This window comes from Cryptomeria japonica, chromosome 6 (genome assembly GCF_030272615.1).
Source record: "Cryptomeria japonica chromosome 6, Sugi_1.0, whole genome shotgun sequence".
Lineage (NCBI taxonomy): Eukaryota > Viridiplantae > Streptophyta > Pinopsida > Cupressales > Cupressaceae > Cryptomeria > Cryptomeria japonica.
In genome coordinates, this window is record NC_081410.1 from 300,652,888 (window position 1) to 300,679,904 (window position 27,017).

The 27,017-nt window shown below is 36.7% G+C and overlaps 1 protein-coding gene across 4 annotated transcripts in view; it reads right to left on the reverse strand.

The window, feature by feature from the left end:
* The window catches only part of LOC131031531 (protein COFACTOR ASSEMBLY OF COMPLEX C SUBUNIT B CCB4, chloroplastic), a 163,208-nt gene that overhangs the window by 69,551 nt on the left and 66,640 nt on the right, over window positions 1–27,017 (reverse strand). The gene's annotated exons all lie outside the window — the stretch shown is intronic.

Consider the following 27,017-nt stretch of genomic DNA (forward strand, 5'->3'; position numbering starts at 1 on the left):
TACAACAATTTAATAGAGTGGTATGAGGGTAGGAAACAACCCTAGAAGCTGAAGAAGTTACCAACCTATGAAACAGTTGAAAAAAACGGGAAAGAGTGAACCACTGGAAGATAAACACTAGAGATTGAGTACAAGTACAAACATAAACAGCCAATAGAAGGGAGGAACCAATATAGTGAAAGGAATATGCATGTACAATTAATTGAGCAACTAAAAGTATACTAAAAGCATGAAAAGAGAAATCCATGGAAAAATGTTCTCCCAAGTATACGTTTTCAGTATTAGCCAGAGATAGTTAAACAAGTAAACCTTTTCAGTATTAGTCAAGATAATTAATTATATAATAAGTAGTTATAAAAAGAAGCTTTTTCCTTAAACCATGAAGAGAGATGGATATGACTTTATGAAAAATTTGTTCTCAGAAAATATCTTGTCTCATTGTACATTCTTCTACTCAATTAAATGCTCAATGATTTGTCTGGAATGTAAATCATTTTTACAAATTTCAAGAACAACAAATTCATACACTAGTTTTTGGAGCGAACAAACATTGCTACTTTTAGTCAAAAATTGTCAAAGACTCAATTTTCTTTGCCATAGTCAGTTTCAAAGTAAATAGCCTATTCTTCGTGTTGAAGATGACTTGGGGTGGTCCAAAACATATCAGTACACAAAAAGGGCACCATGTTTACTACTATATTGTTAACTACCAATTTCAATAATATGCAAAATTTAACCATACATACTAGATCAATTGCATAACAAATTAAATGCTCTATAGAAGATATTACTGACAATGATAGTAGATCAGGGAGGATCATTCAAAGATCAAACACCTTCCCTAACTACAACAATTCTCTTTAAAGGGCCCAATAGTTGTCAATTACAACAGGACCATAGGTAACTGTATACAACTCACTTTATAAGTACTCAAGGCTAGAAAAGGACTAACAAAATAGATGGCTAACTGATTGTCATGTCCCTTCATTTATAGTAAAGATAGTTAATATAGTTTTTTTGCCATATAAAATAATATGTTAAAATCGTATTAAAATTATATTATATCACATTGATATTAAAATAATATTATATTATCAATTTACATCTTTTATTGAATAATGTTATTGTTGTCATTTTATGACACCCTTGGTCCATCAATAAGAACCAATCAGAGATACGATCCATGGACCAGCACTACCCCAATTGATCGAGGAGAAAAGCAAAAGAATTATGAAGTGTGAGGTGTTGCCTTGCCCGAAGGAAGTTCCTCCCTTAGCCTTTTTCTTCCTTCCCCGGAATTCTGGAACCTCGAGGTTCCGAAGTTCCTTCTCTTTGCCTTCTCTTGTTTTTCTTCTTTCGAACTTCGGAACCCCCTCTTCATTTTCTTCCCTTCCCCGGAACTCTGGAACCCCGAGGTTCCGAGGTTCCTCCCTTTCTTTCCCCTCCTCTTTTGTTCCCCGAAACTCCAGAACCCCGATGTTCCGAAGTTCCTTTCTCTTCTTCTTCCCTTCTCAGGAACCCCGAGGTTCCGAAGTTCCTTAGCTCTTCTATGCTCTTTCACTTCTCTTGTATTTATCTTGCATTTATGCAACTGTAAGTTTGGCCATTGGCCTTATAATGAATTGAAATGACCATTCTTGCCTTCCTTCAAACTTATGTATGCTGTGTATGTTTCCTTACCTTCATCATAGGTGTATGTTTTGTGGCTCTTCTCTCATATATGTTGTGTTAACTTATTTTTGAGTGTGACTTGTGGGAAACCTTCTCCCCTCTTGGCATTCAATGAATTCTAACCTCCATACATGCATTGGGGTCACTCATACAACTAAAGTTTGTGCATCTCCTGAGTATTTCAATTGATTCTTTGTGTCATTTTCTGTAGGGAGAGGAACAATCTCTTCTTGGTGCATCACCTCCTTTTATTTCAAGCAATTCTCTCTTCCCTTTACCACTGCAAGTTGTTAGGATAGGCTTAGGAGTAAGTTTTGAAGTGTTGAGTTGGTTCAACACCTGCACCTGGATTGAGAAGGAAGCCGTCCTTCTCTGGAGATTCAACCCCCTTGCGCAAGGCCCACACTTCAGGGTTGTTTCCATGTTTCACAAGATTGTTGAGTTGATAGCTCAGCAAGGGTGCAAGCTTTTGTGATAACAGATATTATATTAACAATTCACATTATATTATAATGAAACTTTTGTATTAAAACTTGTATTATATCTGTTAGCTCACTAATTCCTATATTTACCAAGGCCCGATAACTATTCTCTAAAAAGGATTGAATAGTCTCCAAATCGGGTATTGCATGAAGCGATACTCCCCTTGGAGAAGCCGTTGGAATAGAAGGGCAGCGACCCTTCAAAAAGGGGGTGTTGTCCATGAATAAACCATCGTGGCTCTTCACCCCTATTTGGGGAAGGATAAATACCCCCCTATGCCAATCGGGATAGAAAAAAGAACAGAATCAAGTCTGCCAGGGAAAACAGAATCAGGTCTGCCAGGGAAAACAGAATAGGGTCTGCCAGCAGAAATAAATAGGGGCCAGCAGTGGACAGGTAAGTAGAAATCAAAGTTCTGATTTAATATTAAGATATAGCAGTCAGTAAATTATAATTATATTAAAATCTATCTGTATCATTAAATATAACTGTTGTATCTTAATCAAATGAAAGGCATTAATATGATATTAATTTGAGAGACAAATTAGATAAATAATATTAAAATGATAATACTGTTAGACTGGGCATATAAATAAATATCTGCACAATAATTCAAGAATACATAATACAATTAAATTCAAGCTACACAAAATATTGTAATGCTGTAACTCCACATGATGCGAATAATATAAGGAATAATAAATTCAATAATATGAAATAATGGCAATAAATGGTTAATACTGATACAAAGATATTAACAGAAAATGTTGATGATAACACAATACAAGGCACTAATGTAATATAATGGAATGTGATAATTACATCAGATATAATGGATTATCATAATGCGATGAATTGAATAAATATAATAAATGATTCATTGTAAATGAGGGACTCTCTTAAGTACACCACTCCATAGTGGATGCCTAACACCTGCCAGATGGAGCCAAGAGGGATGAAGCATCTACTCTTGGGCTTAAGAGAGAGGGTGGTTGTGATGAGGGGGAACGGCGATAGAACACCTCGCTAGGTACGCCACTCCATGATGGATGCCTAACACCTGCCATATGGAGCCAAGGGGGATATGGTATTCTGCCCTTGGGCCTAGGAGGGATGGTTGGACACCCTATCCAACCAATGGACTAAAGGAATTGATTAGTAACTGAATTACAAACTGACTTTATATAATAATCTGATTTCATCTAGGAAATAAAATAATCTGATTATATTCAACAATTATAATTCTAACAGTCATTAATATAGCAGATTTGATATCATTTAATATAATTCATATTTCAGTTTTGAGTATTATTTCATATATGTTCTCTAATTTTGTTGCACGAAAACAGTATACATAGGTACGCCTATAAAACCCAATTACTTATTTATAGATTTGGCCAAATTTAGGTTAAATTAAAGCGTAACTAATTAGGGGACATTACACTAATGCAGGAGCATCTCAATGGTTGTGCAATATTACATCCCGAAAAACATTTCTTTTGATTTTCTATTTTTCTAGCAGATTTTAGAGTTCTTGTTCAAGTTTGCTTTTGTAATTTTCACTTTTCATAGTAGTCAACATCAACCCTGAGAAAGTACAAGTTGGTATAGGAATAGAAAAAAGTTCCTTGAATGCAGAGATCGTTGTCAACTCCTTGCCTTCAGATAATTCCTTGTCTTGCTCAACTCAATTTAATTACCCTTCAGTATCTTCACTAGATAGTTGAAGGCTTCTCAATCTGAATTAGCAGATTTAAGAACCACCTAAATGAGCATCATGTATTCATCAATCTAGGGACTGATCACAAGTTCCCACATTCCCAAAAAACAAAGATGGTGGCCAAACAAGTTGCGACTCCAACAGGGAATAACCCAGCCTCAAAATCTTGTTCAGAATGATGCAATGATGTTCCACAATCCACTAAACCCTCCAAATGCCTATTTCAGACTGAAATGTGCACTAAATTCAAGCACAATTATTTATATAGATTCATGTTCCATTATTTGCTATATTTATCAAAAGAATGAAGTGATAACTTTCCCAAAGCATCGATGCTTTCTTATTAGTCAGCTTTTTGTAAAGGGTTTTGGGATCCATTCGTTATCTATGATCATAAACTTCCCCAAAGCATGTTGCAAACCTCGCTTGATAGCTTGTGCACTAAGCTCAAGTCTAGGGCCAGTTTAGGACTTCTTCGTGTTCATATAATTTGTAAGTGACATCTCATAGCGAATTTCCTTTGGAAGAGCTCTACATTCAACATGTTGTAATATGATCAAAAACTAGATTATGAGCTTCAATTTCAGGAACCTCTTCCTCCCTATGAAAAATGTAGGTTGAAAAGGTCATGTAGCTAAACCAATAATAGTCCTTTCAATGTTGCTATGAGTGACAATGGGATTATTGGCTTGTTGTGACGTTTTCACACATTGCCCCATTGCAAATGGGGACCCATGTTTTTTGCTTTTTAGGGTTTGTTTTCTAGGTTTTTTAGGGTTTTGTTAGCTAGCATTTGCATTTTGAACGTCGCCCAGGGGATCACATGGATAAGCAAGTCCGGCTTGAGTGATCCTGAAATTTGGCTAAGTCTTGAGTGATCCTGAAATTTGGCTAAATCTGGAATGTCCTGATCCTGAATTTGACTAAGTCTGGAAATTGAAAAACCTCCAAAAACTAGATTTTGCAATATAACTCCTGGAGGCCTGAAACCACTCTCAAACATCCTGAAAGTATATATGGAATATAACTTAAAGAGTGACATTTCCTTCTATGTTTCTTATTTCTTATACTTAAATGTTATATTCCATAAAATTTATCCTGATAGAGAGTTCAAAAAGACAAATTTCGCTCATGTCCTTCTCCAAGGGTCCAGAGCGAAAAGAGCTCCCTCTCCAAGGGACCAAGGCGAATCGCTCGTGTCCCTCACCAAGGGTCCAGAGCGAAAATGCTTAGTTGAGCCATTCCTGACCTTGTTTGGACGAATCGTGTAATGCCCCGCCAGGAAACCCCGAAGGGATTAAGCCAAAACACAAGAATAGAGTGCAAAATTTATTTTTTTTAAAGTTACAACACATAAGATGCAACAAGATAACAAAGATTCAGATTACATAGCGGAAGACATCAACTCACACCTAAAGAGTTTCCCAACGAGATTACTTAAATTTCACAATTCATTTAACTCACACAATTAATCCATTACGCTGAAAATCCTAATAACGAGATAATTCATAATCAGGATAGTTTTTTTCAAGGGACGGAAATATAATCACAGCAAAGTTTCACCCATTAAGATCCATTCATCAACCTCATTCAAGCTTTTCAATTTAAAATTACAAACCATACATCTACATTTTCTAATACACTAGGATTTCATCATAACATAAGAGATCTTTCCAAGCATATTAAATTCCTTAACAACAACTGAATATAATTCATTACTCCAAGTTACATTATTCCATATTCCAACTTATTGCATTAAAAGGACGATTTCACACATGCATTATGATAAATCACATCTAAAACACTTATGCATTCGATCAACATGACATTCAAGAAAGAACTGAATATAAGCATTAATAGTTAATTCCAATTATCCACTTAACCATTCTAACATAAGTTAATCATACATGATAAAGCTGAATAAAGGAAACATAAGAGAATACATCACACAACACCATAATGATCTCGGAGTTCACCCCTAAAGGGCTACATCTCCGGGTCTGCTCAACTGCAAGACCCCCTCTGATAAATAATAAGGTTAAGAATACAAGAGGTTACACCAATTACAATCCAGCCATCAAGGCGATACATAAGCAATATACAAATGACCACATCGGTCCATAATACATAAACGATCCCTGAAGAGAACAGGATCCAGCTGAACATAATCAAGCTAATACAAAGGTCCAGAAGAGCATCCATAAAACTGAGCCATCACCACCCAAGGTCTAACAAGAAACTGACACTCACAAGGGCAGCGATAAAGGACGACTCACACAGGTACTCAAAACAGGACAAAACAACAACACACTAGCGAACGTAGGGACAAGTGTCATCACACGACCTGGTATGGATACCATGGCAAGTCTTCATAGGTCCCGGCCCATACACTGGTAACCCTGGCAACCTAATCCGAACTTCCGGCCCATCCAAGCCTCATGTGGACCCACACATCCTCTCGTGAAGACAAGGAAGGTGGTTTGCCATTTCAGGCCTTCTCACAGCATGTCGAGTCTATGCTAGCACTCGTCCCATGTGTGAGGCACATTATCTTATTTATAAATTATTTTCTAATCTACTTAGGTTATCACTTATTAGACTCACTTTCGACGGGTTACCCAGCAGCCACTTTGGGCGCGGCCCCCAATCGAAAGCCACTTTCCCATACGACACTAGACTAAACTCATACGAACTCAAAACCAAGGAATACACATGATCAGACGAACGGAGTTCAAGAAGAGAGAACAATCATCTGGTCAAACACGACTCAAGGGTAATCGCTTGCTGACGGTACTCTAACTAGAGACCCGACCAACAACGGTCAACCACAATCATCATTCGACTCACACACAAGGAGGATATGACCAACTATGACAACATCACAAAGCAACAGTCAACTCGGAAATCGAGGACTAAAACAGGCACACCAAATCATTTCATACGACAGGGTCCTACTAGACAAAGCAAGACATGCCATTTCATAATTAAAGGCGAATACAGAAATTAAACTCGCAAGGCGATAATCAGGAAAGACAATATTTCCTCAAATCGATTTAATCATTACAAGGCGATCAAGTTTTCTACAAGATCCAAATCAGATTACAGTTATCTACCACAACTAGGGATAAGTTGTTCTTGGTTTTCTAACTCCTAAGTTTCAAAGCATCGAATAGGCAAAATAAACCATAATGAGTTTTTAAACCAAATCATTTTAATATAATTCGGACAACCATTAATCAACTAAACAAGGTATTTAATCTCCAACAAATATCATTAACATACTGGTTCGAAATCAATCTCTACAGATTCATAATTTTCAATCCTAGATGCATAATGCGGATCACGGAATATTAATATAAAAAGGAAATCCAAAAGAAGATAATCATTTTCAAAAGCATATCGTTAAATTTCTAATGCCAATGGTTGATTATTCGTTTCTAATATCTCCAGATGGCGTACAACATTAAAATCTTCAACAATATATTTATTCGTGAATAAGGTATATTTTAACTCAACAAGAATCTCCAATATATCAATAATCGATCTTTCTCAGATATACACAATTAAATTTCAAGCTTGCATAATACGTTAACAAGGAAAATCTTCGGCATAATCCATTTATGCCACATTTCTCATCATCAAGACTTGATTTACAATCTTCATAAAACAATATTAAAACATTATATATTTTCTTTTCTTTTTAAAAAAAAACATATATAAAAAAAAAAACATCTTTTAAGAACAAATTAAATCTTATCATTAAAATAATAATACAACTATTATATGCCATTTTTTTTTTTGAAGTGATAAAAAAATACATAAAAAAAATAACTATTTTAAAAAATAACGCGTTTCAAAACCCCTAGGCGAGGGCGGGCTGTGCCCTAGCCGCAGCGCCGGGGAGGGGCTTCATGGGCGGCGCCACGGTGGTGCCCGCAGGTGTCGCGGCGCCCTGCGGCCACCGCGGCCCCTGCGGCCACCGCCGTGAGCTGCGGCCCCCAAGAGTCTGCGTGCAATGAGTGCGGGGGATGTGCAGGGAGGGACGAGCGGGGACCCCAACCAAGGGTTCTGTTTTAAAACAAAACTCGCCCAGGCCGAAACAAGGCAAACGCCCAGGCCGCATTAAAAAATACATATATCCCCATTTTTAAACAAACACACAGTTCGAAAGCAATAAAAAAAACGCTTTAAATTTAATTTGAACACACAGTTCGGACACCAACACAAACGCCCAGTTCGGGTTTATTGAATTTTTCGCCCAGCTCGATTTCAAAATAAAAGAAACAACGCACAGGGCAAAACAAATATATATATTTTTTTAATCAAAGAGAAAACCAGACATGGCAAGATAATCCATTTTAACATAATGATACAGCCATGCATTTTCTTGAAGAACAGCTAAAACATGGATTTAAACTCACAAATCCAATTTAAAACTGAAAGCAATCAAAGATTGAATTGGCAACAAGCAACCATTTTCACAACAACAAGGAAGAACAATTTGGATAAACCCTACCTTCATACGCAATCCTGGCATGGCTGAAGGAGAGCCCCAATCTTCAGCTCCCAAATCCTCCAATTTTCATTCCCAACCAAAATTTTTACCCAAAATGTCCATCCTCTCCAAATTTCCCAAATTGGGTTATATGGAAGAGTTGACCCAAAATTTTCTATTTTTGGAATAAAAACTTTTATTTAAAAATAATACTTAAAAATTAATCCTTTCTCACAAACACAACAAATAACTTGCCTTTTCAATTCAAAATTCGATTTCCTCATTTAAACAAATTTAATCTTTCAAATTATAAACGCCAACAGAATGCAATTAACTTAATGGCGATAAAATCTAAAACTTTCTTTTCCACAGCATATATAAATGCATTAATATTCAAAATCAGACATTTAATCGGATTTACTCCCAATTAAAAACGAGCAAATCAATATCAATGAAAGTCGCATAACGGAAACCAGATTAATTTAATCCATTAATCATCAATGCACAAACGCATATTTAATCACGATAATTACTAAGGACTAATTAATCAATTTAACCAGGCACACCAAGCACGCAAACCGAGGAGGTCAACCAAACAGACGACTCGCAAACCCAAACAAGAAGGGATTACCGACGACGACTGGCGATGCTCACTTGAGCACGACTAAGGTCAACTAGGGTCTTACGACCACCTAATCCGACTCTAAGGATTAAAAGGTATGCTCAAACCTGCAAAACCAGGTGACGACGAACCTCGCACTCATGCAACTTCGTACCTGAAATCTCCTGCAACCAATGATCATACATGCATACATATATAATAACTTAATGAATGCGTTAGCTCGATGTAATATCATGAAATAAGAACACTAAACAACCAGCATAAAACTAGTGTGAGAACCACATCAATAGCTATGCGTAAAATTAACATCTGACTATAACATAATATTACGATTAACTAATCAAGATTAAACCAAGGTTAGAGATAGACTAGGGTAGGGGTACTACAAATCGAGACATCAAAGGCATGGTGAAGGACGAAATGAGCATGATAGAGCATCCAGACTTGATCAAAAACAATGAAATGATGAAGTTTTTGCCTAGAGGGTCAAATTCGCTCCTGTCCCTCACTGAAGGACCAGAGCGAAATTCTTCATAAGGTACGATTTGGGCAAAGATCAAGTCAAGTTTATGTTTGAAGGCAAGAAAGGAGGTGAAATGAACTTATTGAAGATAAATTGAAGATTACCAAATGCCATCAAAGGACCAAAATGCTTAAGTTCGCTCCTGTCCCTCAGGAAGGGACCAGAGCGATTTTTGTTATAGATGATTTTCTTGCCAAGTTACAACCGATCTCAAGGCATGAATGAATGAAATGAAGTATGGCGAGACCACTGAAGATAAATTTTGAAGGTGATAAAGTAAAATGAAGCCCACAAGAGCAGGATCGCTCCTGTCCCTCTCCAAGGGACCAGGGCGATATAATGGTTATATTGTCGTTCCTCCAAATTCAAGGCACTCCAAGACGAAGAACAAGGTGGTGAAGACGTTTTAAGACATCTCCATCAAGCGCAAAGCATCAAAAATTGCCAAAGATGAAGGATTTGCTCCAAGACATCTAATTCGCTCCTATCCCTCAGGAAGGGACCAGAGCGATATTTCCATAAAGGCATAGATTTCAAAAGTTAAGCAAGTGTCAAGCGACCAAGGGGATCAAAAAGACTACGTTTTACACGATGAGGACAATTGCAAGTTGGAGAACGCAAGCATGAACCCAAAGACTTGAAGTTCGCTCCTGTCCCTCTCCAAGGGACCAGAGCGATGTTTATTATATTAGCCAAATCCCTCAAAAATCACGTAAGGTCAAGGTTTTGCAAGGTCGTATGAGGTCCAAGGCATGATTAGAAGGTGATTTACAAAGGTTTCAAACGTTAAACAATCATCAAATCGAACAAAGAGGCTATATCGCTCCTGTCCCTCTCCAAGGGACCAGGGCGATTTGTATGGGATCCTTCATTTTCCTTCAAGTTCATGCCAAGTCAGGATTTTTCGGGGTCACACAAGGTATAAGGTGTCATTTGAAGATGATATGCAAAAGTTTTGAACGTCAAAGTGTTACCAATTTGTGCAAGGAACTCATATCGCTCTTGTCCTCAGGAAAGGACCAAAGCGATTTTTATTAAAACACTTATGTTTCGTCAAAACCAAGACAAGGCAAAGATAGGCAAGGTCAAGGACGTCCTTTGGAAGGCAATGAACGAAGAACGAAGATCAAAAGTTTGCAAATTTGAGCCAGGACACTAGGATCGCTCCTGTCCCTCAGGAAAGGACCAGGGCGATATTTGCCAAAGCACTCATTTTCCTTCGGAGATCATGACAAAACAAACTTGCAAAGGGTTCAAAGCGTTGTTTGAAAGGTAATAAAGGAGAAGTTGATATCAAGGACGGAGAATTTCAAGTAAAAATTGATGGATCGCTCCTGTCCCTCTCCAAGGGACCAGGGCGATATCACCACAAAAGGACATTCATTTGCAAGAACAAGTCAATCAAGCTCAAAGATCCTAGCAAAAATGTCTAATTCAACGTGGAAATAAAAACTTTAGACGTCGAAATTGCAAGAATCAAGACCCAGTTGATGGATCGCTCCTGTCCCTCTCCAAGGGACCAGGGCGATGAGGTACGTATCTTTCCATCTTCAAAATATTTTGGCGCTCAAACACATTTTTGAATTTATTTAAATGCTAGAAAATTCGATAAGATTGAAAATTTAATTAAAAATAGCATTTAAATATTGCATTTAAATATTAATTAATTTTTGCCTTGTAAAAAAAATCGAATTTGATAATTTAAAATAAAGGCATTTAATTAATTATTTATTAATTATAAAAATAAGTTGAGCGCTTGAGTTTATTTTATGAAGGTCGGCCCTTGTTATTTATTTAAAAATCATTTTAATTGCCTCATTTTGGCAAAGTCGGCCTAAAGGTGAATAAGGGGTTAAGCGCCTATAAAGGAGGAGTAGTTCATGTCATTTTCACATCATCGTTTATCATCTTTTCATATGTGATTTGGAGAAGGCAAAAGAGGTGCGAGTTTCTATCCAAGGAAGGCGCAAACATCATCAAAGGAAGTGCGAGCTTGAAGTTAGAGTTAGGGCGAACTTGCTATCATCACGTCAAAGACCCCTCCTCCAAGATGGCGAATTGCTAAAGAGGATTGTTTATGTGGAGAGAGATCATGTTGAAGCCATCAAATTTTCAATTTTGCCTAGGCAAATTTTCTTCATTTTGCATTCTAGAGTTAGCTCTCTACTGAGGTATGGCGATATTTGTTTTATTGTTTTAGTTTTTGATCGTCATAGCTTAGATTTTGAAATTTTGAAATTTTGAATTCATAGCTCAATAGTCGTTTTTAGGAAATGATTAATAAAGGACTTATCATTAAGTTTCCTAAAATTTGCTCTCTAATTTATGTTATGTATTGCAAAATCATGTTCCTAATTTTGAAATGTTGTGTAGGCATCAAATGGAGATCTCATCAAGGAAAATCAAGCCGGATCAAGGACAGTCTTCGCCAGGACGGTTTTCGCCAGGACGGTCTTCGCCAAGACATGGGCGACCTCTTTCAATCCAGCGTTCCAAGGCAAGGTACATCATCATCCTGCACATCAAGGACACAGGGAGTTAGAACAAGGGCTCGTTGAAGAAGCAAATAGTTCCAGATGAATTAATTAAAGCAAGCTTCTCAACAACATCAAGTTGAATATTTACCAAAGTTACAAGTGTCAGATGAGGTGGCATCCTAGTCATCACGTCTCCAATCAGTGAGGTCCATCTCAGCATGTCCAGATTCAATGTACTTAACTCATGGAAGGTGGCACAAACTCCGATGTACCTACCCTGGCTATCCATTGGTCGATTTTTCTAGAGGGGACATGTGTCCAAGCAATACAATTTTATCATTGATCAAGCATTAAATGTTATGTAATGGTTGTAACAAACCCTAATTAGGGTTTTCATTGTTGAATCTTGGCCATTGATCTCGAATTGATCTAAGCCATCAAATTGTATTGTGGGCACTATATAAGCCCAGGCATTTCATTTGTAAAGGGTAATTAGCAATAAGTTAGAGATAGCATGTAAATAGTTGGAAGAGTTAGAATATAGTTGATAGAATAGTAATTAGAGTAGAATAGGAAGACAAGGCAAGAAATTGTTGCCATTGATTGTAAACAAACTCCATTTTCATTGAAGTAATGGTGAAATATGTCGTTTTCTTGCAATTTGCATGGTTTCTTGTTGAGTCTTCAATCTTAGATGGTAGATGATTAGATGAATGGAGGAAATGTGATTGATTGATGGTGGAATTCGTATATCCATACTACTAGCAGTTTGTTGATTGCAGACTTGCCTTGTGTAGTCAACTGGAATCGTTCAGCTTAAGCTCAATTTCAATTTGTTGCCTCTTCATTGATATGCATCAACTTGGATGGTATCTATGCCTGCGGTGATGATTTGAACATCACAAAGCTTCCCTTAGAAGATCGCACTAGTCTTGTGTAGATGTTCCATTGATGTCAAAACAAGATCTAGTTAGAGTTTCATCAAAAATCAAGTCACTGCTCCTACATTCTTAGTATTAGGATTAGATCCTCTCTTCGCCCTTATCCTTTTTCCATTTTTTTTTCAAATCTAAGTTAGTAAGAGCCTGTGTCCAGCAAAGCAGATCGGAAGTTCAATCATCACATGTAAGTCCCCTTGTGATCCCAGCAAATCACATCACACCACGAAGAGCTTATCCACACGTAGAGACCCTACCAAAAGAACCTTGAAGTTTCTCCGATTGATCCTTTTCGCGATATCTTCAGCATTCGGAAACTTTATTCAAGAGAGGATAAGATGCCTTTAGGTATTTTATTCTGTGTATGATGGTGTACAAAATACATGTCAACATGGCCCCAAAAGTGTTTCCTTCACCATTTGAGATCTAGGCATATTCATACTACCATCCATCTTATGAAGCATTTGCACCAACATATCAAGCTTAAAATCAAACTTTGTTTCTGCCCAAGTATCAAAGTTATCTTCCACATTAGTTCTCTTTTCTTTTCTGCCATAATATCTTCATTGATAAGCTCATCAAAAATGTTAATATTTTATTTCAGTCTCTACAACAAAATCATCAATTCCAACACTTAAAAAAACTAAAAACAATAGCTAGAAGCAGGATGGAAATTTTGGAAATCACTAAGAATCTCACACCAAAACATTAAAACATGATGATGTGCTTTTTATTGTAATGTCCCCTAATTAGTTACGCTTTAATTTAACCCAAATTTGGCCAAATCTATAAATAAGTAATTGGGTTTTATAGGCATACCTTTGTATATTGTTTTCCTGCAACAAAATTAGAGAACATATATGAAAAAATACTTAAACTGAAATATGAATTATATTAAATGATATCAAATCAGCTATATTAATGACTGTCAGAATTATATTTGTTGAATATGATCAAATTATTATATTTCCTAGATGAGATCAGATTATTATAAAAAGTCAGTTTGCAAGTCAATTACTACGCAATTCCTTTAGTCCATTAGTTGGATAGGGTGTCCAAGAAACCATCCCTCCTAGGCCCAAAGGCAGAATACCATATCCCCCTTGGCTCCATATGACAAGTGTTAGGCATCCATCATGGAGTGGCGTACCCAGCGAGGTGTTCTATCACCGTTCCCCCTCATCAAAACCACCTTCTCTCTTAAGCCCAAGAGCAGATGCTTCACCCCTCTTGGCTCCCATGTGGCAGGTGTTAGGCATCCACTATGGAGTGGCGTACTTAAGAGAGTCCCTCAATTACAATGAATCATTTATTATATTTATTCAATTCATCACATTAGGATAATCCATTATATCTGATATAATTGTCACATTCCATTATATTACATTAGTGCCTTCTATTGTGTTATCATCAATATTTTCTGTTAGTATCTTTGTATCAGTATTAACCATTTATTGTCATTATTCCATTATACTGAATTTATTATTCCTTATATTATTCGCATCATATGGATTTACAGGACTAAAATATTTTGTGCACCTTGAATTAAATTGTATTATGTATTCCAAAATTAATGTGCAGTATATATTTATACGTCCAATCTGACACTATTATCATTTTAACATTATAATTTGTCTGTCAAATCAATATCATATTAATGCCCTCTGTTTGATTAACACTATACACAACAATTACCATTAATGATATATCAATAAGATTTAATATAATTATAATTTGTTGACTGCTATACTTTAATATTCTAACAAAAAATTGGTCTTCTACATACCTGTTGCTGCCTGCTCCTATTTTCCTATTCTGGCAAACCTGAAGATTCTTCCCGTGCTCCTTTCTTACCTTACTGGCAGACTCAGATCAATAGTCCGTGTTTATTCCCTCTTCTCTTTTCCTTCCTGGCAGTTTCTATGTATATTCCTTGCTGGCAGACTTTATAATTTCCTCTATGTATTATGAATACACGAAATTAAGTATGACACCAAGAACCAAGATGCTACTGCATGTAACTTAGTAACAGTTATGATCTGACCCAATCCATGGTGATGTTATGCTTTGATTCCTTTCCTTTATATCTCTCAACGTGAGGGAGAGGACACACCTCTTCATCATGCATACCCTTTGGCAAGGGACACACCCTTTCACCATTAGCATCTTTTTGAAAGAGTGCAACTCTTCATTATTTCTGCCCTTTGAAAGGGACATAACCTTTCATAATCAGGTCTGCACTTCTTATTTAAATCAGATGTACACTTCTCATTTTCCAATTATCCCCCTCTCAAATGAGGTTCTCTTCTCCCTTTTATATTTCATTGTTGAGGGAGTCGCAACCTTTCCTTCCATGTCTTTTGACCATTCATTAACTTAATTAAATTTTAATTAATTATATTATTTAATATTTTAATTTAATCTCTAATATTTAAATTTTATTATTATTATTTGTTATTATTAAATTATATTTCAAAGTGGGGACATTACACTCCGCCCTTCCCAAAATTGCTTGTCCTCAAGCAATGATTGTTTTAACTAAATCTTCTCAATGTGTGGATCCTTAACTAACCCTAGCAATGGTGATCGTGAAACAATTTTGGTTATTCCTACGGATATCTCTTTGAGACAAGGGAAGGAATGAACTTATATTCATCAAGTTCTTGTACTATCATTGCACGGTTTGAGCAATTTTACTCTCACACATTCTTCCTTCCTATAGGTTTCAACAGCCCCTATGTTGTCCTTCATGTTTGCAAAAGATGGGCTTAGGGTGATTTAAAACATGCACCCCATTTAGAGTATAGTCCTTAAACATTTATAAGTACTCATAAGGCATACTAAGCATATTCAAGGAAGGCACACACACACATGAAGTAATCACGTTGAAACATGAAGCATCAAAACATTCATACTAAAAATACATGAAGCAATCTCATAAGATACAAGCACATCCATGGATACACATGAAGCATGGTCATAAACACATGGAAAGCATAAAGCATTTGCATGAATTCATGCAAGTCTTGAAACATAAACATAAGTAATGCATGAAGCAATACACATAAGGTATGAAACGTATATGTCACTTACAGGTGCAAAGCATACATATGAAACACATATGGAATAAACACTTTATGTATGAATCCAATATATCAAGTATGAAGCATGCACATGAATACATAAGACGTGAGTCATACACATGAATATGCATAAGGTGTAAAGCACAAAACACATAAGGCAAGAAGCATCTTCATAAAACATGAAGTATACACATATGGTATGGATACACATGAATACACGTAACGCATTAAGCATGAAGAATACACATGAATTCACTTAGGGCATGTGGTATACACGTAGAATAAAGTATACATGAAGTAACAGACATAAACATCATAAGACATGAAGTGTACACATAAGGCATGAAATAATGGACACATGTAGGCAAGAAGAAAAAATATGAGTATACGTAAGGCATGAAGTCATGAATACATGTAAGCACATGTAGGCAAGAAGAAAAAATATGAGTATACGTAAGGCATGAAGTCATGAATACATGTAAGGCAAGAAGAAACACACATGGATATACATAAAACATGAAGCAAAGCACATAAGGCATGAAGCAGCTACGTAAAGCATGAATAATACATATGAATACACGAAAGGCATGAATCATGGAGTATATAGAGGAATACATGTAAGGCAGGAATCATGCACATAAGTATACTTAAGACCAAGTCTTACATGAGAAAAACACACATGTGGAAAACATCTTAGGCAGAAAGCCAACATGGCAATTATGAAGCATGGATAAACAATTACACATTAAGTATAGACATGAATGTGCATAAGGCATGAGTCATCCACATATCATACTTGTAAACAATGAAGTAGTACATACACATAAGGTACAAGCATATATGAGAAATGCACTTATGGAGTGCATATGTTGAAGACGCATCAATCATGAACCATATATGAGAACATACATAGCACATGAAGTATACACATCAATTCACTTGATTCATGAAGCATATATGTGAATAAATGTATTGATAGATCTTCCTATTGACTAAAATATATTCATTGTTTTAGCCTTACCCTGCAGGATGGCAGGATCAAGGCTCTGATACCATTGTAATGTCCCTAATTAGTTACACTTTAATTTAACCCCAATTTGGCCAAATCTATAAATAAATAATCGGGTTTTATAGGCGTACCTTTGTATATTGTTTCCTACAACAAAATTAGAGAACATATATGAAATAATACTTAAACTGAAATATGAATTATATTAAATGATATCAAACCTGTTATATTAATGACTGTCAGAATTATATTTGTTGAATATGATAAGATTATTATATTTCCTAGATGAGAACAGATTATTATATAAAGTCAGTTTTTAAATCAGTTACTAATCAATTCCTTTAGTCCATTAGTTGGATAGAGTGTCCAAGAAACCATCCCTCCTAGGCCCAAGGGCAGAATACCATATCCCCATTGGTTCCATATGGCAGGTGTTAGGCATCCATCATGGAGTGGCGTACCCAGCGAGGTGTTCTATCGACATTCCCCCTCATCACAACCACCTTCTCTCTTAAGCCCAAGAGCAGATGCTTCACCCCCCTTGGCTCCATGTGGCAGGTGTTAGGCATCCACCATGGAGTGGCGTACTTAAGAGAGCCCTCATTTCCAATGAATCATTTATTATATTTATTCAATTCATCACATTATGATAGTCCATTATATCTGATATAATTGTCACATTCCATTATATTACATTAGTGCCTTGTATTGTGTTATCATCAATATTTTATGTTCGTATATTTGTATCAATATTAACCATTTATTGCCTTTATTCCATTATACTGAATTTATTATTCCTTATATTATTCGCATCATATAGATTTACAGCATTAAAATATTTTGTGCACCCTGAATTTAATTGTATTATGTATTCCAGAATTAATGTGCAGACATTTATTTATACGTCCAATCTGACACTATTATCATTTTAATATTATTTATCTAATTTGTCTCTTAAATCAATATCATATTAATGCCCTCTATTTGATTAACACTATACACAACAATTACCATTAATGATATATCAATAAGATTTAATATAATTACAATTTGTTCACTGCTATACTTTAATATTCTAACAAATATTGCAGACCTGAAGATTCTTCAAATGCTCCCTTCTTACCTTACTGGCAGACTCAGATCAATAGTCCGTGTTTATTCCCTCTTCTCTTTTCCTTCCAGGCAATTTCTATGTATATTCCTTGCTAGCAGACTTTATAATTTCCTCTATGTATTATGAATATATGAAATTAAGTATGACACCAAGAACCAAGATGCTACTGCCTGTAACTTAGTAACAGTTCTGATCTGACCCAATCCATGGTGATGTTATGCTTCGATTACTTTCCTTTATATCTCTCAATGTGAGGGAGAGGTCACACCTCTTCCTCATGCATGCCCTTTGGCAAGGGACACACCCCTTCACCATTAGCATCTTATTGAAAGAACGCAACTCTTCATTATTTCTGCCCTTTGAAAGGGACTTAACCTTTCATAATCAGGTCTGCACTTCTTATTTAAATCAGATGTGCACTTCTCATTTTCCAATTATCCCCCTCTCAAATGAGGTTCTCTTCTCCCTTTTATATCTCATTGTTGAGGGAGTCTCAACTTTTTCTTCCATGTCTTTTGACCATTCATTCACTTAATTAAATTTTAATTAATTATATTTAATTATATTCTTTTATATTTTAATTTAATCTCTAATATTTGAATTTTATTATTATTATTTATTATTATTAAATTCTATTTCAAAGTGGGGACATTACATTTATGCACTTCAAACATAGAATAAAATACCAAAAGTATTCTATCCTCTTGATCAAAATCTCCTCGGATGCTAAATGATGTGATCAGTTGAGACGACTCCAAGGTTTCTATAGTCAAGTCTTGACATGTGGATAGCTCAATTGGTTGATGTGATTGTCGGTAATCCAAGGGGACTTACATTGAATACTTGAATGTTGAATGCTTGGATGTTTGTTGGAACTTAGATTCTAACTACTTGCTTGGAAAATAAATTGGCAAAGGATAGGGTTTTAGAAGTCTACACTACTCCTAAAAATGTAGGAGACAATGAACGATTGGATGAAATTCAACTAAGCTCTGCTTTGCCATCAACGAACAACTCCACAAAGCTAGTGCAATCTCCTAAAGTAGGCACATGATGCTCTAATCACTATCAACAACAAAGATACCATCAAGACAATGCATACCAAAGTGTTAATAGCAATTGAAGTTAAGCTCATTTAAGAAATCCAATTGACCGCACAAGGTAAACTTACAATCAGCAAATCGCTAGTGGTATGGATATATGAATTTCATCATTAATCATTCACAATTGCTTTCATTCATCTAATCAACATGAAAGCAAATGAATTGAGAAGTAGAGACCATGCAATTTGTTGAAATGACACATTAATTCACCATAGCTTCAATGAAATCATATGCTCTTTACAACAAGCTTTTGACAACAAGCCTTTGAACCTTTACAAATGAGAAAATTGAGCCTTTTATAGATAGCTCTTTACAATGAGTGGCTCAGAGTGATTCACAAATCAATGGCCAGGATTACAAGATCAAAACCCTAATTAGGGTTTGTTAAAACAACTCCCTCTAGCCAATGAGAAAATTACATTTAGGTTCAATATTGAATGTGAAGCAATAGAAAATGGGGTAGGTAGCTCAATGTTTGTGCCTCCATATGATGAGTAAGGAGCATTGCATCTAGACATGCTAATGTGAAACTTCTAGATTGGCGGAGTGGTGACTAGGATGCCACCTCAATTTGCACTTGAAGACTTGATAGATTATCATGAAGGATGTTGATGCCTTTAAGTAATATCTCTTGATACTCAACATTATCAAGCACTTGATGTGATGAGGACTTTGATCATATTTATCCTCTAACTTTAATTAACTCTTCTGAAACTATCCTCTTGAATGCCTCAATGCTGAAAGTCATGAAGGTGCAAGGTGTATATATTGACTTCCTCTTAGTCTTGAATCTTGATATTGCCTTGGAATGAACCCTTGATGTCACAACTGCTTTTTCACTCTTTGGAATTCCTTCTTTGTGATTCCCTTCATGCTATTGATTCTTTCATCCATATCCTTGGATGTGTGGATCATCTTCTTGTATTAGTGAATCCTTCCCACGCCCTTGAGGTGTCCCTTGTGAAGTTTCTTAATGCATCAAGCCTGAAGGACAAAAGATTTTACATCAAAACATTAAGCAATTAATGAAAATAATACTAATACTTTCAGCAAATCACTCTTCCTAAAAGCCCTCCCAATCTGGAAATGCTCCTTGACTGAATTTTAACTTTACATCAGGTCTAATAAATTCGTATTAGGTCTAATTTTAATGACCTAACTCAGGTCTGCACCAAATTAGCTCCACCTGAAGAAGTTCGCATCACCCCTGGTCTGGAAACCAGTAAAAAAAATGCCTTAACCTGCTTCAAATCAATCCTCATATCAAGTCCGCTGTAGTTCTGATTTCAAATTTGCTACAATCAGGCATAAATTTGTCTTTCAATGAAAGTGAATCGTTGCGTTGAAGGAAGATCACCGCTTATGAATGAAGATAAAAAAATCACTTGAGGTGGTGATCAAACAAAGTGATCATCAACTCCTTTTTATAGGAGATGATAGCAAGAAGCCAACTTGTCATTGCACAATTAAATATTTTCTTTAAAACTTTAAAATTATACCCTTGGCGTTAATAATCCTCATTATCTTTCGCAAAGTTCCCAGACTCAGACTCGGCTCTGACTCGGCAAGGCTGACTCGGCAATGACTTGGCAATGACTCGGCAACGACTCGGCAAAATAAGAAAACCCTTGAAATTTAGAGATTTTTAACGATTTAAAACTTGTTTCATACACCCATTATTGAATGAAGCTTAAAGACACTATAAAATCATCAAATAGAAGCTAATTTGATCACATACATAAACATACATCCATCACATGCGTAGAAATGTAAATTGTAGCTAAAGGAATTAGAAAACATAGATATATAGAGTTATAAAGGTTGTCCAATGTATATAAAATCCACGACTTCAAATGTTCCCAAACATATATGTAACTGTAAAGTGTAAACAAAAACAAGTCTATGGCTCAAGCTTTGGCTCAGCCTCGTCTATCTGCCTCCTCGAAAGGCATCTAAGGTAGGTCCTGGATGACTGAGTAGCCATAGTCTCTACCTGTGATGTGCCAGTCTGAGTAGCCATAGGTGTTGTGCCTGATCGTGCTCTATCCTCCTCCTCCGCCATAGCCACAGCCTCAGCCTCTCTGTCTGCCTGGTCAACCCACTCAAGGTCCTCATCAGTGAAGACTGGATCAGTGGACTCAGTGAGCCAATCGGACTCGGAGTCGACTTCCTCTAGAGTGATCGGAGAGGAGTCAGCATCCAAAATCTGTCTGGTCCTGAGACAAAGGTTGTAATGAACAAAGACTAGATCATTCAACCTCTCCACAGAAAATCTATTTCGCCTCTTCGAGTAGATGTGCTCGAACATGCTCCAGTTGCGCTCACATCCAAAAGCACTACATGGGTGGCTCAATATGCGGATGGCAATTTTTTGAAGGTTTGGGGTTGAAGGCCTAAACATTTGCCACCATCTATCTGAGATAAGGAAAAGAAAAAAACATTAGTCTCATTTCCAACTTTAAAGGTAGATTATAAAATGAAAAATTAAAATGCATAAGTCATAAACTTTAGAATTTTCTACCTGGCTGCAATTTTGTCCGACCCTCTTTGCACAATTGGCTGGCAAAGATCGCCCCTATTGCATTATTAAATGCATCCATCTCGAGCAGTGTAGCTATGGTATCAGTGCCCATCCGTTGTACGACTAAATATAGCCCGCTGAGAACCTCCTCATCCGCTTTGAAATCAGCACGGAAAAGAAATGATGGATTGAGGTAATAAGTTGCTGCATGGATGGGCCTATGAAGCTGGTTATGCCATCTTCTATTAATTATGTCCCAAATGGGCCTGTACTTATCCTCAACTCCAACATATATAGATCTAATGGCCTCCTTGGCCCTCGGACTCGGCGAGTCACGACCCTCAGACTCGGCAAGTCAGGGGAGTCACGCCCCCTGACCCGTCTGAGCCCAGGTCAGGGTCACCGTGACCCAGCAGGGGTCACCTGCGTGACTTGCCGCGAGTCACGGAACTTTGATCTTTCGTTGCTTGGCATAATTACAATGAGGATTTCGTACTTTTTGAGGAGCAAAGGAAGGGCATCGGACTTTTGAAGTGGCAAAGGAAAAATTTCGAACTATTGAGGAGGCAATGGAAGAATTTTGTACTTTTTAGAAGGCAATGGAAGTATTTTGTACTTCTTAGGTGGCAATGGAAGTATTTCGGGGTTTTCAAGGAGCAAAGGAAATCATCTCCAACTTGATCGTGGATTGCAAGGGTCAAGGGAAATGAACCCAAGATTCCACGGTGGCATATTTTTAAAAACTTTTCCCTTTTTTCTGTTTCGTTTTATTTCCATCGTAAAGTTTGTGGGCCCAAGAAATGTTACAGTAGTAAAAGGGAGTCAAAGGAAATCACAATGCCTTCAAAAACTTTTTAAATCTCCATCCTAGAGTTGGTGGGGCCCAAACATGTGTGGCAAAGTAGTGGGGGGAGTTAAAACTAATGAGCTGGAAGGAATGTGAGGTATCGTGGGTTGGAAGTGAAGAAAGATGAGATGTGAGGGAGGTGGTAAGGAAAGGTGCCACGGGGGTAAGGTGGAAGGTATGAGGGGGTAGGATAAGGGGAGTAAGGGATAAAGGATGTGGGAGGTATAAGGGGTAATGGAAAGTAGGAAGGGAAGGGGATGGAAATGGAAAGGGTAAGGTAGGAAGATAGGGAAAGGGTAGGCTAAGGGGAGTAAGGGTAGGAAAAAAGAAAGGTAGAGGGTGGAAAGGTATGCTAAGGAAAGTAGAGGTGTAAGGGGTGTGAGATGGAGGGTAGAGGATGTAGGTGAAGGTAGAGGTAGGTGTAAGTGTAGGAGAAGGTGAGGGGATGGGTATGCTAGAATGGGAAGAGAGTTAGGTATAGGTGAAAGTACGTGAAGGTGAGGGTGAGGTACAAGGGTAGATGATGAAAGAAGATGGAGGGATAAGGGATGCAGGAAGGGAGGGGGATAAAGGAAGTGGAAGGAGATGGAAGGTAAGGGAGATGGAAGTGGTAGTGGGGGTAAAGGTAAAGGTAAAGGTAAGAAGGGGGAGTGGAAAGGTAGATGGTGGATAGGAAGGTAGGTGGGTAAAGGATATGGGGTGAAATGGAAGGAAGTGAGGGGAAGTGGAAATGGTGGGAGATGGAGAAGAAAAAAAGGTGGGTAGGGAAAGGGCAAGATGAAAGGAAAGAAATGGAAGGAGATGGGAGTGAATGAGGGAAAATGGAAATGAAAGGGGAGGTTGAGTATAGGAGAATGTGGTGAAGGCATAGAGGGGTGGGAGGAAGGAAGTGAAAGATAGAGAAGACGGAAGGGTTGTAGGATGGAGGGAGATGGAAAGATGGAAGGGAATGGATATGAGGGGAGGTGGAAATGGAAGGAAATGGAAGGGTGAAATGGTGATGGCAATAGTGAGGTATGGAAATGGGAGTGAACGGGTTTAGGCACCCACTGGTAGTGTTGGGAGAAGTGGAAGTGATTATGCCTTAGCTAGGCAAAGGAAGTGTTGTCAATGCCTTGATTGCTGATCTCGGCGATCAAAGGAAATTTTCATGCCTTAGCCAAATTTAGCTTTTTATCCCTAGTTTTGCAAGAAAAAGATGAGTCATTCATTTCCTCAGCCTTGACAACTGACTAATTTCAATTCATCAAGAGAGAGGGACTTGACTTGATCAGCTCTTGACCAACTATACTTCTTCAATGCAAAGGCTAATAGCAAAAGACTCTACCACTATCCTAGAAAGCAAAACAAAGTAAGGGTCCCCATTTGCAATGGGGCAATGTGTGAAAATGTCAAAACAAAACTATAGCACAAAAACCAAGATTTGAGTGAATCATGCTATCAATCTCTATATGGAACTACATTTAAAACTAAGGGTTTTTGTCCTCAAAGTTCACAAACTTAAAGGATTTTCATCCTTGGGAAGAGAAGAAAAATGAGCATTCATTCTTGAAAAATGAGATTGTTTCAAAAAGTATGTAAAAGCTTTTCAAAAAGTATATATCTTATTTATAACTTAATCTTGAGGAACTAAAATTATATTTATTTCTTTTTGGCAAATATTCCTCAAAATTATAAAAATCTAACTGTTCTTTTTAATCACCTTTTTGCATATTTAAAACACCTTCTAAAATAGTTAAATACAAGTTGTCTTTTAAATTTTACTTTTCATCAACTTAAGATTTAATTATTCAACTGATTTTCCCTTTTTACCATCCAATTAGGCTATGAAAAGAATTATATAAACTAGGCTAAGGGTCATTAGCAAACTTATGCTTGAGAAGGGGACATGATAGAGTGCCATTGAAATCATCAATCCTTGGTGTTTCATATTTATAAATGGATCGCAAATGGAGTCATCTTGGAGGACATTTGAGAAATTGTATTATACAATTTATTCTATATGTTGGAATGAAAAAACTCGAAACATATGACAAGTTCAACCTTACAATTAGTTAGTAAGTGGTGTGAATCGTAATTCAAAAACTTTATAGGCAAAAACTCAGTATGCCTAAAATGTTACTCAAACTCTGGGCTTGGTGAAATTTCTCAACATTAAAAAACAAATAAATTTGTAAAATAAAATTTAAAAACATGCATAAAAGTGAATACAAAAAACTCATATGTTATTCTTTCTTCCTTTTATAGATCACAAAATGAGTGCAATGCACATCATAGTGTCATATCATTATAATACTACTTGATATTAATATTTTACAGATTTCTTCTGCAACAAAACTTTCTAGTGGTTGTGTGAGTGCCCTCGAAGTAGATGGTAACGAACGCTAATGAGGAATAATACAATCCTCAGCGTATCACGATCATCCAATGAAGCCTCTATCAACACTTCAAAGACTTCCCTCTAGATTGCATTTAATAAATTCACTGAATCAACCCACAATTTCTGGAATCAATTGAAATCCACTGAAAAAGAACACGATCTAATCAAGGTGCTCACAAGTCAAAATTATGAAGGAGAAAATGATAAAAAAGAGAGGTTTTTGGGGGATTTTTATACTGCTGATTATCATAGGTGTTGTAAGAAAAAATTTTGACGTAGACTCGCTAACTTTACAACCACATTAGAAGTATCATATATTGGCTTATGCAATCGTAAAGTGAAAAGATACTCTTCAGTTATGACATTAACCATGCAAGAGGGATCAATTAGGGAAAGACGGCAAGGGACATCCTTAACCTTTCCAACTATGTATAAAGGGCCATCGGGTTCTCTAATGGTCTCACTAGGGTCAAATGTAATATAAGGATCCTTAGGCGTATCTTGTGTTTCTACCATATTAACCAAGTTTGCAGCCATAGAGGTGAATTCTTCAGAACTGAAAGAATTAGGCACAATCTCAATAACGTTAGAGGTATGAGATGGCAAGGGATCAATGAAAAATCTTAAGATTTGATTAGGAGGAGCAATTGATTTATTCCCTTTATCATTCACACCTGCCACAGATATAGTATTATTATCAATCAAGTCTTGAACCTTATTTTTCAATGCAAAACATTTCTCAGTATCATGACCAGGTTGACGATGAAATTGGCAAAAGGGATTGTTATCAAAATAAGGAGATTCAAGTTTGGAAGGATCAATTTGTTTTATTGGAGGAAGTCTGATAACATTTATGTGCAACAACAGAGACATAATACTATGCAAAGGTTCATTCAAAGGAGTAAATTGCCTTTCTCTTTGGAAAATTTTAGAAATAGAAGGCACACCTATTGTAGCATGCACATGGTTGTTGTTGATTGGCATTAAACTTGATGAAGCTTTTTGTTGGTTTGAACTTCGCAAACGGTTGTTGAACACTCTCCCGCTTATCACTCGGAGCCATAGGAGTGGATTGCTCCATTTGACTCACAACCAATTGATAATTGTGGAGTGTTGTGCACAACTGCGGAAAAGAAGTAAACTCAGACAAAAGAAGTTTTTCCCTGATATCTTTTTTGTAAATTAGAAATGAAAATTCCTTGAATATCATTATCGGGTACATGAAAAGAAATTTGAGCACACAAATGCTTATATCTACCAATGAAATCAGTCACTTTTTTTTTAACACGTTGTTTACAATGCATTAAATCAGTCAAAGTGATTTTAGGACCAATGTTGTTTTGAAATTGTTGGATGAAAGCATTTGCTAGTTGTTGAAAAGAAGTGATAGAATAAGAAGGCAGAGACCAATACCATTGTGAGGCCTATCTCTTAGTGTTCTTGTAAAAAAATTTGATCATAAGCAAAATCAGTACACAAGGTTTGAAATATTTTGACATGCGTAAGAGGATCACCTTTTCCATTATAGAGTTCTAATTGAAGGATCTCAACATGTTTAGGTGGCACGGCTTTAACAATATCAAGAGAAAGTGGGCTCGCAACATCAAAGGTGGGCACACTAAACTTGGATTGACTTATAGAAGCAGTTCGTTTTTGTAAGGAAGATACGGTTTGAGCAAGATTGTTAATTGTCATTTCGGTGGAAGAATTGATGTTAGACATAGGTGATTGAGAAGGTGCTGTGATGTTGAAAGATGGCATGGACAGAGAATAAGGTGGTGGGACATTATGATAAGTAGGCATTGGTGATGATTGGGTAGGAAAAGGGACACTTAAAGGAGGAATAAAGTTGTTGAAGGAATTGCCCCCTTTGTGTCACACTGATTGGTTGAGGAATAATAGGAACACTCATGGAAGACATAGGTATCGATGCAGGATTAAATGAAGAAGAGGGATTACCCCCATGACCTATGGTTGTAGGAATGACATTTTGAGTTGAAGTAGCCATGATGTTAGATGTGAAAGTAGGAA